General features: G+C 42.1%; 1 protein-coding gene and 1 long non-coding RNA gene across 12 annotated transcripts in view; one reads left to right on the top strand and one right to left on the bottom strand.

Moving 5' to 3' along the window:
- The window catches only part of LOC127488284 (uncharacterized), a 74,490-nt gene extending 59,171 nt beyond the window's left edge, over positions 1–15,319 (top strand). The window contains exons 4-5 of the long non-coding RNA XR_011378110.1: positions 9,974–10,038; positions 14,304–15,319. This is a non-coding gene — a long non-coding RNA (uncharacterized lncRNA). The remainder of the gene's footprint in view (positions 1–9,973; positions 10,039–14,303) is intronic.
- Positions 1–15,457, bottom strand: part of LOC138843592 (rho GTPase-activating protein 20-like) — a 1,064,354-nt gene that overhangs the window by 263,713 nt on the left and 785,184 nt on the right. The gene's annotated exons all lie outside the window — the stretch shown is intronic.

The raw sequence follows: 15,457 nt of genomic DNA, 5'->3' as shown, positions 1-15,457 counted from the left end.
CGAGGCTGCTTCTCGGCGGCTTCCTGGCTCTGAGCCGCTTCAGCCCGGGCTTCTCTCATCTGCGCGGCTTCCTGGCTTTGCGCGCGCACCACGGCCTTGCACTAGCCCCACGTTCCCTATCTATTCACGCCCCGCGCGCTCTCTCTGCACGTGGCAGCTTCCGTGAGTCACACAGCGTAGCTTACGTTTCCGCCACCACCGGTATTCAATCTAAGTTCCCCGGGCTAACCTGGCGAATTCAACCTAGCTTATGCGTCTCTGCCTTATGGTTTGGCTTCCCGTCTTTTGCTCCCCGGGCTAATCTGACGGATTCCAACCTGGCCCACGTTTCCGCCTCTGGTTTAACTTTTCGCCTTTTGCTCCCCAGGCTGACTTAAAGAATTCCAAGCAAGAATTCCAAGCTGGCTTACGTTTCCGCCTCGGCCTGCCCCCCGTGGCTTCAATTTCCCTAACATTTTTCTCTACCCGGTATATTTCCCTAAGTTTTCTTCCAACAATATTCCTCCCTCATTTCTCCTGGCTTCTCCCCACAGTCCGTATCCGAGTCTGTTTGTTCTAGCTTTCACTTTCGCTTTCGACCTTAGAGATTTCTCCCAGCTTCCCCCCGTAGTCCGTATCTGAGTCTATGCCTAGGCTTTCAATAGCTTCTTCCGGCACCTTTTTTGTCCGGCTTTTCCCTAGGCTGTTTGCTAGTCTCTCTCTCCGATATTTTCCCACTTCTTCCCGTTTCTTCCCTCCTAGGTTTCCTATCCGAGTCACAGCACCATTATGTCGCTCCCCCTCTTCATGGAGGAATGACACTAAACCCTGCCTAGGCTTCATATCCGAGTCACGGCACCATTATGTCGCTCCCCCTCTTCGTGGAGGAACGACACAGGACACTGCGCTGTTCTTTCGTCTGCTCGGCCCTCCCCGGGTTTGCTGCTGGTTCTTCCTGGGTTGGCTACTGTCCCTTCCACCTCTGTGGAAGGGCGGTTCCCCCTGGCCACTTTCCCCACTTCCGCAGGGGGAGCGGCACACCGCCGGCCGGCTCTCTCGGGGGCTGCTCAGGTGTTCCCCTTAGATGTTCCTGGTGCATGTTGTCTCTCTCCTCCTTTATAGTCCTTTTCCACCAATCCCAACTCTGCTACCCATACGCCGAGTATGCTGCTCTCCTCCAATCAGGAGCAGGTCCTACAGTTTATTGGTTGAACTGGAGGCAGCTGTGTAGAAGCTGTTTCTCCCTTCTCAGCGCCATATTGTGGGAGAGCAGATGCATAGAATAAGTCTTAAGTCCAGTAACTTAGTCTAGTCCAAGTTGCTCCCCACACTTTACATCTTATAATTCAGTGTTTATTTGTTAGAAAGTATACATATTGGGTAACAAACATAATTGTTCTATCATTCTGTTTATTATGTTTTAATATGTACTAATATATCAACTTATGGATTGCTGTACTGATTTTACCTGTATACACCCATCAAACATTCTCATGGTAGTGTGTTTATGTGTATATGTCTCTGTGTATGTGTGTGTCTATGTGTGCACAAATTTTGATGCAGACTGTATAGAAAATTGTACTGTGAGAAAGCATAACAGTCAAAAACCAATTTCTCCTATGAGGCAGACCACTAGGTCCCATCTAACTGTTGTGCTCTGAAGCAATTTTCCCTACAATTTATATCATAAATTGTTAACCATCAATGTGATTCTATTTGGAGATAGAACCTTTAAGCATGTAATTAACATCAAATGATATCATAAATGCAAAGCCCTGATTCAAACTTACCTATAACCCTATAAAAAGGGGTAGACATAGAACAAATCTCATGTAAGGATTCAACAAGATAGTAGCTGTGTGGTAGAGAGAGAGACCTCAGGAGAAACCACACCTGCTATCACCTTGCTCTTAAAATTTCAATCTCTAGAACTTCAACAAATAAATTTCTGTTATTTAAGCCACACATTCTACAGTGGTTTGTTACGACAATCAAAGCAAAGTAATACATTCTTATCTCTACCTATTTTTCTGCAATCAACTAGAAGGCCAATAATGTTATCAGAAATATAGAAAAAGAGGAAGACAACAAAATGCTCCCAAAGAAAAACAACACTTCAATACAAGACTATTAAGTTGAAGAGATAGATGAAATGCCAGAAACAGAATTCAAAATTTAATCATAGGTTTACTCAGAAATAATCAGAAGCAAAAACATGAGTTAAAGAAATCCAAACATAACAGTAATAAATTTTCCCATGAAATTGAGATTTTAAAGAGAATTCAAATGAAATATTAAAAATCAAGAACTCAAAAGATCCAATTAAAAATGAGGTGGAAAGCCTTAATAACAGACTTGGTGAGGCAGAAGAAAGAATAAACAAGTTAGAAGACAAATCACTGGAGATTTTACAGTTGGACCAAACAAAAAGAAAAAAATAGAGAAATTAATACAGTGTTGGAGATTTATGGGATACAATATAATGACCCAACTTATGGGTCTGCTCCCTCTCCCATTCCATTCACATCAAGATTCATTTTCAATTCTCTTTATATACAGAAGATCAATTTAGCATATATTAAGTAAAGCTTTCAACAGTTGCACCCACATAGAAACACAAAGTGAAAAATACTGTTTCAGTACTAGTTATAGCATTAAATCACAATGTACAGCACATTAAGGACAGAGATCCTACATGAGGAGTAAGTTCACAGTAACTCCTGTTGTTGACTTAACAAATTGACACTCTTGTTTATGGCATCAGTAATCACCCTAGGCTCTTGTTGTGAGTTGCCAAGGCTATGGAAGCCTTTTCAGTTCACCGACTCTGATCATATTTAGACAAGGCCATAGTCAAAGTAGAGTTCTCTCCTCCCTTCAGAGAAAGGTACCTCCTTATTTGATGACCTGTTCTTTCCACTGGGTTCTCACTTGCAGAGATCTTTCATTTAGGTCATTTCATTTTTTTTTTTTTGCCACAGTGTCTTGGCTTTCCATGCCTGTATTTTTCTCATGTTTAATATCAACATAGCATATAAATATTATGCATTTTAGGTATATGTGTGGTGTGTGATTTTTAAGATTTTAAGTAGGAATGTAAATGGAAGCAGGATGACAAGGTGTTCTGTTTGTGATTACTTCTGTCAATTATAATTCATGGGATTAGAATTGCAGGATTAGAAATGCTTAAATGTATCCATTTATTTCACAATAATGTTTATTATATCAGGTAATATTCTTTGTATAGACTGCTTTTTCTAGCCAGACTGAAAATTCAGGATGGCAAGAAACACGTTTGCTTTGACATTAAAACTCAGCATCTTGATAGAGTTATTCTTATAGTTGAATAACTCAATGAGGATATAAAAAATAAACAAATACAATTTCTGATCACCAAGAACTACTTACTTGAAGAGACAGTGAAATATATATCTATTTGATAACTGCCACAATTAGATGAATGTATAATTTGTTGCTCAGAGACAACTTTGATAATAAAAGAGACATATTAATAATGACACAGGTTGAAATGTATAAACAGAAACCATCCAGGGCCAAGCAGGTTAAATGTTCACCCTAGCTTTGTAAGGCATTCCATTCATTATTTAGTAAACATTTACTGAGCATTATTTTGTGTGGTGTGTTGAAATAACTACCAGCCACATGACTTTCCTGGATATTGGAATAAGAGATCTGAGCAATCTGAAAAAGGCTGAGATGAACTAAGGGGCTTTTGACACAAAGGTAAGAAAAACAAAAAGCAGAGAGGTCAGTTAAAAAGTTTATCAAAGGTAATTTAGTAGGATTTGAACTAAGGTATGGTGCTAGTGGAAATGAATAAGAGGCAACATATTACAAGGAGATCTAAAATGCAGAAAAACAGGATTTCAATGGTAAATGATGGCAGGAGGGAACTCATGTGTAAATCTTCATTTGGATTTTATTAATTAATAGGCAAGGAGTTCTCAGTACATTAGTGTTCATCGGTAATAAAAGACTACCTCCAACAGACTTATAAACTTCCCCTAAATCCAGGACACAATTTCATGGGTAGCTACTATCTATAAGCCTTATGCTGATCATCAAGCCAATATTTTTAACTGCTACAATATACAATGGTCCTCTTTATGAAGCAGTTGCTTAGAAACTAGAAGGCATAATCAGTGTCTATAAGAATGATCTAAATAAAAAGTTAAATTCAGGGGCTGGCACTGTGGCACAGTAGGTTAACACCCTGGCCTGAAGTTCTGGCATCCCATTTGGGCACCTGTTTGAGACCCAGCTGCTCCACTTTCCATCCAGCTTTCTTCTGTGGCCTTGGAAAACAGTAGAGGATAGCCTGAGTCCGTGGGCCCCTGCACGCACATGGGAGACCTGGAGGAAGCTCCTGGCTGCTGGCTTCGGATTGACACAGTTCCAGCCATTGCAGCCAACTGGGAATGAACCAACAGATGGAGGACCTTTCCCTCTCTTTCTTCCTCTCCTTCTCTCTCTGTGTAACTATTTCAAATAAGTAAATAAATAAATATTTAAAAAAATAATTTCCTGGAATAACCAAAATGCACATTATAAAGTCCAAGTAAGGTGTCTAGCCACTAGCTCACTATCATGACTCATAAAAACTCACTCTGTCTTGGCTACTCTGATATGAGTGGATGGACATAAAGCAGAAAAGAAAGCAATAGGTTTGAGCAGTGAATAAATGGAAAGGGCTCCAACAACAATGCTGCAGAGCTCTGTGGCTCCTAACTGAATGGGATATGCAGGCCGGCGTCTCCTTAATTTCTGCCATGCTTTCAGTTGTTATAAGACCATAGAGCTGAGCACAACAATCAGAGCTTTCAAGTCCAACATCCACAATTCACTTAGTGATAGTGGAGCACTGTAGCTTCACTTCATGAGGACAACTAAACCTCCACACTTGATATGTCATTTTGTTTGGAGCCTCTGGTACTGGAGAGTGTATAGGGTCAGAGGGAGTAGAGGAGCATGGTGTGTAAGTCTCATGGTGGTGGTAGCTGTGCCAAGGAAGGAGTGGAGGAGGAGAAGAGCAAGAGCCCCTAGCACTGTGGGAATGAGGAGCAGAGGGTGAATGGAGACAGGATGACTTATCTGCATTATGCCTGGTATTCTCCTGGGTATAACTGATGCAACACAAATAATGTGAATATCATGATTACCCTAAAGGCAATTTCAGTCCTGGTGGACAGATGACAAGGACATAGATAATTAAAAACAATGTGACAAAAGTTGTAGGTGTACAATATAATCACCTACATCATTTTGGATGCCATGTCCATCAGACAGGAGCCATAAGGTTAAATTAAGCTCTCAGGGCTGGCATTCTGGTGTAAAGGGTAAAGCCACTCCCAGCAGTGCCAGCATCCCATATGGGCACAAGTTCAATTCCCAGCTGCTCCGTTTCTGATTCAGCTCTCTTCTGTGGCCTGGGAAGGCAGATGGTACTAGTCCTTGAGCCCCTGCACCTTCATGGGAAGACCTGGAGGAATCTCCTGGCTCCTGGCTTCTGAGCAGTGCAGCTCCAGCCATTGCAGCCAAGTGGAGAGTGAACCAGCGTGTGGAATACCTCTTTCTCTCTCTGCCTCTTCTTCTGTCTCTGTGTAACTCTGACTTTCAAATAAATAAATAAATCTTTTTTTTAAAAAAGGGCCAGATCTCAGAGGCAGCAGAGCCCAGAAATGACAGAATTGTATAAAATGAAAATAGGCAGATGGCAGGTAGAAGCTTGGTAACTGAAGCTGGGATCAGAACACGGATCTTGACTGGCAGGCTGTCAAACCAATAATTAACCTGGACAAGGCTGGGATCTCCCAACTTCTATCCTAGTGCTCATGTCTTTGCAGAGGCATAACCAAGAAAGAGAAAATCATCTCTGGCCTTGGATGAGGGGACTGTGGGAGCTCCCCACATTTGAAGCCAGAATCTTTTTAACCCTGAGATTCCCTCTTTCATAGGAAGGCTTTTCTGGCCTTGTCTTAGCATAAACCTCTCATGACACCAGACCTCCCATAGACCCACATCACAGGGCACATGATAATGAATGGCTGAATGAACAGAATCTTGAGGTATCATGTAAATGGAAGACTCATGAATCTATTCTCACCTTATGGGTGTACTTGAAGGTGAGAAAACTGAGGCAGGGGACTTTGGTCATGCTCAACCATAGAGTACTCCTTACAAAAAAAAATCCTATTCACACTTCAGAAGTGCCCAGCCACCCACCTCCTGAGTACATGCTCTTGGAAAAGTGGGAAATCCCCAAAGACCAGAATTGGTAAGGCACTATCTTGACAGTGTAGAAAGCATTTGGGGAGGAAAAGCCCTGCCCCACTAGAGCCCATTGGTCAAAGGATATAGCAGAAGATTTAGAGGCTTGATGCATCACACATCTGCCCACAGAGTAGGATGATCACAGAAGACCTGAAGACGTTTTGTGAGTTGTGGCCTCATGGTATTGGCTGCAGGCCACACATCAGCCCAGTTCACACATCAGGGATGACTAGTGGGCAGTGGTTTGAGCTAATCCTGCCTCTACCTGGCCAGCACTGCAGTATGCATGCAGTGAGTCTGCTCCTGGAGTGCCTGATGAGGCCAAGGAATGTGTATAGACCTACAGTCAGAGGAAGTATGAAGCACTGGCCTCAAGGTTGGAAAGTTGCCATGGCAACAATATTTTCAGAAGATGATGTGGCAAGGATAGCCCTGCAAGGCAGGAAGGACTCCGGACTACATGTCCTTCCCCTTATGCTCCTCTGAACTTAGATGAGCCTGAGTTGAGTGCAACAACCTGGGTGGGTGATGCTGAGACCACCAGATGAGATTCTGGTTAATGTATGCAGGTTGTGGGTCATAATGACAATTGTATGTGCAATGTTGGGTGCTGTCCCATGTGTTCACCCACATGCCTGATATGAATGAGGGTTGGACAGAGGGAGAGTGGGCCATGGGATTTTCAAGAAGGATGTGTGAGCAAGTGAAGCAGGCTGATTTCTTACCTGGGGCTACTAGAGAAGGGGAAGGGAGGTTTGCAGGCTTGAAAATGAGCAAAGAGATAGGAAATACTACATATCCTTTGCCCCTTCCCCAAGATGCACACCCAAGGTTAGCAATTGCCCTCCTCTTAAATCTGAATTGGTGCCAGTAATGATGTTAGAACTTGTGAATAAAGGGCCTAATGTGGCTAATATTCTGCTTGTCTTTCCTACAAATGGCCCAACAAATGATATTTTCTTAAAACAAATATAGGCATGCATATAACTTGAGACTTGACTGAGAGTTCTTGCAAAATATAAGTACTCCTTGCTGACTTGAAAGATGCTAAATGTGTGGCTCCATATTAGGGATTTGGAGCTTTGTCATTAGAGCTGGATTTTGCCTTTGGTGGTGCACATCATTTTCTCTACTAGGTCTCTGACAACTCCTATGATATTTACCCTTGCTAGACATTTCCTTAGGTTTCCAGCTGAAAGGCAGCCAAACATGAATCCCATTATCTAAAGGCTGACATCTGTGGTCTCTTTGTTTGAGACCGTCAGCTGTCAGGCTGGAAGAGCAACGGCATCACTCAACAAGAAGCACCGGAGACAGGTCTGATGGGCATGTCTGTTTATTAGCAATCAGGCACAGATTTTTATAGGGTAAGTGGGGAAGAAAAATCCTTGGGTGGTAACAGGAATTCTATAGGGAAGAAGGAGCAGCATGCAAAAAGACTTCTAACTAATTGACTTATAGGTCACGTAGGACACATAGGCCCCTGGGCTCCTTTGTGCAACCAGCCCACATCTGGGAGTTGCTTCTCAGCTCTCTGTTTATGAACCACAAAAGCACAGCCACAAGGATTCCAACAGGAAGGGAGGATGGAGGAAATGGGTCTGGAGCTCCTGCCACTTGCCAGCAGCCAGGCTGTGGGGTCCCTCTAGGGAGGCATGGCACACCATGCCCTCTCAACCTCCCACATGGGCAGGGCAAGCAGTCCCATGGGATCACCCACAGAAATCTATTTGAACTGAGAAAGATTGTGATGGCTAAATTTTTATTATAGAATTTATATCAGAAATTTGCCATCAAAGTATCCTTCATTCTGGATTTATCATACACAGTGATGGAGGAAGGAAAAAAATCTTACATCCATGTTGACCTCTCACCTACACAACAAGCAGGCCCCTGTTTCTCTGTCTTGCTAATACAGCCTCTCCTCCCCACTCCTGCCTTGACCAGCCTTGCCCTGCCTCAACTTTTGGACACAACACTATGTGAAAACTCTGCTATCAGCCTGAGATCTCCACTCCTCCCAAGCTGTCTCCCGCTATCTCAGCACTCAGCCTCAGAGTCCAGCCTCAGCCCAAACCCCTCCCAGCTCACACTGTGACCTCAAAGGACCTTTAAATCTAGCCCAAGCTCTTCTCTATCTCAGCAGCCCTGCTTTAGCTCAGACCTCCAAGCTCCTTCCCACCACTTTGTGCTATATAAAGCATCAGTCTGTAAGACAGGGAGTTCTCTCTTTGCTGTGTTTGCTGGGAACTCTCTGCCATGCATTCACCTTGGAGTGAATCAACCTTCTGAATAAACCTGGTCTGCCTGTGGCTCCATGCCCTGTCTCCTCTTTCTTGGCACACAGCTTCTCTTGTTTTGTGGACTTGTGTATGGAGATTAAGTATATTACCTCAATTCCTGACCATTTCAAAACCAATTTATAAACATGGACTTGGAATGTGGCTCCACTAAAGTGTGTCTGTGATCTTAGAAATTCTTTTGGCTGCTTTTATTGGAAGGTGAGTGTCAGGAAGTGAACTGATAGAAAGGAATTGATAAGATTTCCTTTGAATTCTGTGGTGCTTCCCTGAAACTTGGAACACTTTGGTGATTTAAGACCTTCAGATTAAAAGCTCATTAACAATTCTTGTTCAAAGATGCTAAAAATAATCAGCTACCTAGATCATGGACCTTGGATAAATGTTCTCCCTCCAACTTGAAGTTTTGAAACAGGACTTATAGTGTTTTAAGATTGATGTTTTCAGGAGGAAAATACAAAGAACTACCCTTTTTTTTTTTTGACTTAGCTGAACTTAGTTATGAGAAGGAAGGGGAATGTGGAACCCAGTGGGAGGCCTGACCTATTAATGGCTGCTCCTATGATTTCCTAAAGCTTTTATATGTGAGTAAATCAAGTGAGAAAATATAGTGTGCAAGCAAAAGGACTCTGAAAATCAATATGTTGTCCATAATAGAGACTAGGGTACATGAGGAGTCTTCAAAAATTCCATTAAAAATGTGTGTCAGGGAAAAACTAGGTATAAATTTTAATTGTAATAAAATTAACTTACCTTTTAATTCCATTTTTTTAAAGATTTTATTTATTTACAGACAGTGAGAGGGAGAGACAGAGAGAAAGGCCTTCCCTCTGTTGGTTCACTCACCAAATGGCCAGAACAGCTGGAGCTGCACCAATCTGAAGCCAGGAACCAGGGGTTTCTTCCTGGTCTCCCATATGGGTGCAGGGGACCAAGGACTTGGGCCATCTTCTACTTCTTTCCCAGGCCACAGCAGAGAGCTAGATTCAAAGAGGAGCAGCCAGGACTAGAACTGGTGCCCATATGGGATGCGGGCACTGCGGGCGGAGGATTAGCCTACTGTGCCACTGCGCTGGCTTTTTAATTCCATTTTTCTTGTGTATTTTTAAAAGTCTCCTTGGATATAGTTTGCCCTATGTGTGGTCTAGAGCACTCTAGGGAGGAATATGGGAGATACTGATCTCTCTGCAACTGCATGATGTGTTGATTGGGCTTATAAACTCAGAGTGTGGGAACTCAAGTGTGGCCCATTGGAAATAGCCTGTTAGGACATAGTAGTAACAGTGGTTAACTAGTATTTATTAAGTCATTATATGCAAGACATGGTTATTAGTATTTTAAATGTGTTGTCCCATTTCATTTTTGCTTAAGCACTAGATATAAATATTGTCATCATTTTCCAGGTGAAGAGGAACAGAGATTACCCAACATGCTATTGCTAAGCATGACAAAGTCAGCATTCAAACCTGTAAGCATTTCTTAATGATGATGGTTACTTTTTATTTGGATTTGTCAGTCCAGTTGATTGTATATATTGTGTATATATATATATATATATACACACTGTCTACAGATTTCAAAATGTTTTTCTTTAAAAAGATTTAATTATTTTATTTGAAAGGCAGAGAAAAAGAAAGAGAGAGAGAGAGTGAGAGAAGTCTTCCATCCACTGGTTCACTCCCCAAATGGCTGCAATGGCCAGAGGTGGGCGGATCCAAAATCAGGGGTTTCTTCTGTACCTCCCACTTGGGGTAAGATATTCAAGAACTTGAGTCACCCTCCACTGTTTTCCCAGGCACATCAGCAGGGAGCTGAATCATAAATTGAGCAGCTGGGACTCCCACCAGAGCCCATAGGGTTGCTGGAGCTGCTGGCGATGGCTTTACTTGCTATGCCAGAGTGCTAGCCCAAGGTTAAGACTTCCAAAAGGTCTTATATATGACCTAAGTTGATGGGAGTAGAGAAGAGTTTGAGGCACCAAAGGACTTTGCATCACACCTTGAATGAAAAATCTGAGAATATTAGTATCTCCCATCTCAGCCAGCCTTCAGAAGAGGGTGATGTAAAGAGTTATTTTGAATTCTGTTTTCCAAAGGGATGTTGGCACTTTTGCCTCTCCTAGGGATTCAAGAGTGAAACACAAGGCAACCTTTGCCTATCCAGGCAAAGGGATTTGGCTGTATTTTTGGAATCTGATGATGTAAGATCTCCTAGTTTGGGAAAAAAGTATCTATAATCTTAATATACTGTAATGTTTCTCTCACAGATATAGATTTCAGTCAATGAGTAAACATTAGTGGGTCATGAGACTAAAATCCCACACATACCTATTGCCTATGAACCTGAATCCTCATAATCACTTGATACTTCCATTACAGCATTTACTGCCTCCTGCTTCATAGCAATGGCTTATGTATGGATGTTTCTAGGCTTGAAGTGAGTTTACTCAGTAAAGTGAGTAAACTCAGATAACTATGGAGCTTTGTTATCGTCTCTTGGAGAGGTCCCCATCCATGTTTCTGAAGGTATAACCATATCTGTGTCTCGGTTTGGTCTATCGAGGCCATTTTGCATCTCTCTCTAGGATATGTACTTATTTATTTAATTATTCATCTAAATGCCTATGACATAATGTAGTCCATATTTTAAATACCTGTATCACTAATTTCCTTCCTAGATTTAGGCATCAAGGCTTTCCAGACCTAGGGCAAGATAGTTCACAATTTACCAGGATATGGGCCTGATTAAAGATTATCTTGGGGCTGGTGCTATGGCAAAGCAGGTAAAGCATGCAGTGCTGGCATACCATAGGGGCAACGGTTTGATTCTTGGCTAATCTACTTCTAATCCAGCTTTCTGATGTGGCTTGGAAAAACAGTATAAGATGGTCCAAGTCTTCGGGGCCCTGCACCCATGTGGGAGACATGGAAGAAGTTCCTGTCTCCAGGCTTTGGACCAGCACAGCTCTGGCCATTGCAGCCATCTGCGGAGTGAACCAGCAGATGAAATACCTCTCTCTCTCTTTCTCTCTCTTCCTCTGCCTCTCTTTAATTCTGTATTTCAAATAAATAAAATAAATCTTTTTTAAAAAAGATTATTTCCAGGGACCATCATTGTGGCATAGCAAGTTAAGCCACTGCCTGCAAAATCAGCATCCCACATGGGTGCCAGTTTGAGTCCTGGCTGCCCCAATTCCTATCCAGTTCCCTGCTAATGCACCTGTGAAAGCTGCTGAAGATGGTCCACGTCCTTGCCACTATGTGGGAGTCCTAAAAGAAGCTCCTGGCTCCTGGCTTTGACCTAGCCTAACTCTGGCCTTTGCTGTCATTTAGGGAGTCATCCAGGCCAAATCTAGGAGGCAGGAACTCCATTTGTGTTTCCCATTTGGGTAGCAGAGGCCCAAATATTTGAGTCATATTGTGATGCTTTTCCATGTGCATTTTCAAGGAGCTGTATTGAAAGAAGAGCACATAGGACTCAATGTGGCACTCTCATATGGGATGCTGGCACTGTAGACAGTGGTTTACCTGCTGTGCCACAATGCCAGCCCTTCAGAGGAGACACTTGACCTGATTGTCAGATAATCAATCAGCAAACAGATGGAAGCGTCTGGAGTACTGAACTTATATACATTTGTAACAAAGAAAAAAAACCATTAGGATTATTTAATTTCTTATTGTCACAGTGATGGATTTGAGTAGATCTAGGACCAGTAAAAATGAAATGTAACTTGACCTTAGTAAGTCTCCACAATGCTTTGAACAAAGGTGAGAATGTGACTTTGGGGTCAGACATCTGTTGACTCCCATCGGATCATCTCAGGAAAGAGATGAACAGTTTGAGATCTGATTATGGCAGCTTTAACTTACCTCATTGTTCAGTCTTCATTCAGGTTTGCAGGTAGTGAGGTCCTAATTATATTCAGAGAAAGCTTAGAAGATGAATTGGAGAAGTGTGTCTCAGATAGGATAGCATCCCAATGAAGTCCTTATTAGCCAGGTTTTCATTAGAGCCTGTGTGTTCATTAGATCTGGTCAACAAAGGAAGTGGAGAAATTGGAAATTTTAGAAGAGGAAGAAAAATTATTAGAGGCACAAATAAATGACTTAAAATATTTCTATAGGGGCCGGCGCTGTTGTGGAGTGGGTTAAAGTCCTGACCTGCATGCTGGCATCATTTTGGAGCTGGTACCAATCCCAGATACTCCACTTCCAATCCAGCTTCCTGCTAATGTGCCTGGGAAAGCTGTGGAGGTTGGGCCCCTGCACACTCATGGGATACCAGGAAGAAGCTCCTGGTTTCTGGTTTCAGATCAACTCACCTCTGGCCATTGTGGCCATTTGTGGAGTGAACCAGTAGAAGGAAGACCTGTCTTGCTCACTCTGTCTCTACTTCTCTTTGTTAACTTTGTCTTTCAAATGAATAAAATATATCTTTTTAAAAAATCCTCCTATAAAAAAATTGAATCCAGTTTTAGTGACTGATTTTTTTTTCCCGGGCTACGTAAACTTATGTTGTGGGAGCAATTATTCTAAATAGTATGATGATAACTTCCTTTCCATTTTAATATGGAAAAAAATGAATCTAAATGGGAGCAGAAGGGGCCAGCATCATGGTTAAGCATGTTAACTTGTAACTTTTGATGTTGGCATTCCACAGTGAAGTAGTGATTCAAATCCCAGATGCTCAGAATCTAATCCAGCTCTTTGATAATATAAAAGAGAAATCAGCAGATAATGATTCAAATACTTTGGCCCCAGCTGGCCACATGGGAGACATGGGTGGAGTTCCAGGCTACTGGCCTAGGCCTGGCCAAGACCAAGCTGTGAACCAGGAGATGGAAGACTTTCCTTCTCTGTCTCTCCCTCTGTGTCTCTAATTTTGCCTTTCACTTGAATAAGCAAATCCTTTAAAAAAAGAAAAGAACTTAAAAAACATTTATTTATATGCTCACCCACTCAGTAAGTCAGTTACTGTGTCTACCATATCATAGACAGAATCCTAAGAGAAGCAAAAAACATACATAGAGGATGGATTCCGCCCTATATTCAAGAGGAAGTATAGATATATGTAAATAAGTAAAAACCAAGAAGTATGATTCACCAGTTCCACAAATGAAGTGAATAACCTAAAAAAGGGCATAAAGGGGAAATAGTATATAAGTCTGAGCCTGCTGTTAGTCCATAAAGGCTGGAACAGATAGCAATGAGACTGTGGTTATTTTTCCACTGACAGTTTTCAGAAGAGGGCAAGGGTTCCATTAAAGCTTCAGTGAACCCTGTTTGAACCACTGTGTTTGTGTCAGGTATTGGGTTCCTATCAGTAATAATATATATATTAATATATATATATTATATAGCTGCATATACATTTTTATATGCTCCTGTTTGGGACATTTAAAAATTATCTTTGTCCATGTAATTCATTTGGAAGTATGAAAAATCAGCACATGTGTAAGTATACCTATAAATAATGAAGCGAACTTATGAGTGTCTTATATGATAAGGTGAATCATCCATTGAGAAATATATGTTTGAATAAACATGTATTTCATAGACTCTCCAGGTATTTTCATTGTATTGTTACCTCCTTTTATACATATTAACAAATATGCACATACATATTTGTGTCTCAGTTACTTCTTAATTTACAGTTGATTATGTGTGAGTTTACTTACCCAAGAAGACTGCTCACTACCACTAAAGTCCTAAATGTTATCTGAAACCCTCCTAGAGCTAAGAGCCAAAGAACTTCTGAAGGGCCTGAATCCTCTGCCTTGAACATGCACAACAATGTATCCTTTGCTTTGAGCATGTACAGCAACATCCCCACAGCACAGCTCAAACGTGGGAATGAAACTCATGGTCAGAAATGTGGGTGACTTATTAAATATGCTCTTCATCCATCTTTCTTGGAACAGTGGAGGGGAGGCTAGCACTCTGATTTGACCCATTGATGTTGCTCCATCACAAGTCTTGCTAACCACAAAGATATCTGATCATCCTCCATCTGAAAGCCCTTGAAAAAATGAGCCTATAAGACCCCTTGATCAGGGCCAGAGCTGTGATGTAATGGGTGAAGCTGCTTCCTGCAGTGTTGGCATCCCATATGGGTGCCAGTTTGAGTCCTGGCTGTTCCACTTCTGATACAGCTCTCTGCTGTGGCCTGGGAAGGCAGTGGAGAATGGCCCAAGTCCTTGGGCACCTGTACCCTCATGGGAGATCCAGAAGAAGCTCCTGGCTCCTGGCTTTGGATCAGTGCAGTTTGGGCAATTGCAGCCAACTGGGGAGTGAACCAGCAGATGGAAAACCTCTCTCTCTCTCTCTCTCTCTCTCTCTCTCTGCCTCTCCGTCTCTCTGTGTGTAACTGTAACTTTCAAACAAATAAATGGATTTTTAATAAAAAAGACCCCTTTGTCCCCAGCTTTGTGGAGTTTATATAATGAGCAATCCAACTACCCACCCAGAGAGGAATGTCTGCATCCTTGTGGACATGAACAGAAATTATCAGACTAAGGATGTGAAGTCTTCAGTTACAGTCCCTTAGTTTGGCCCAAGGATATTTCCAAAGGCCATAGATGCTTTAAACCATGGGTAGATTGCCCAACCCCACTCTGAATTGCTCTTCTATTCTATGTTTTCCCACTGCCCCTAGGGCTGCCTGAGAATTTACAACTAGCTACAATTCTCAGGGTAGAGAATGGGTCCTACCCTCAGCATTACCAGGCCACACTCAAAATTTTATCACATATTCAAAAGATGGGTTCTTATACTAGTGTAACTCTGCATGAAGGAACTTGGGTTTTTGCTGCTTAGGATTACTTCTTGCTATACAATTTGCGTGGTGGGGAGGAAATCACTCTGAAATGTTGTGAATCCTGTTCCCAG

The sequence above is a fragment of the Oryctolagus cuniculus genome, chromosome 8 (genome assembly GCF_964237555.1).
Source record: "Oryctolagus cuniculus chromosome 8, mOryCun1.1, whole genome shotgun sequence".
Classification (NCBI taxonomy): domain Eukaryota; kingdom Metazoa; phylum Chordata; class Mammalia; order Lagomorpha; family Leporidae; genus Oryctolagus; species Oryctolagus cuniculus.
The sequence above is the reverse complement of the archived record's forward strand: the minus strand, read 5'-3'. Positions and strand labels throughout refer to the sequence as shown.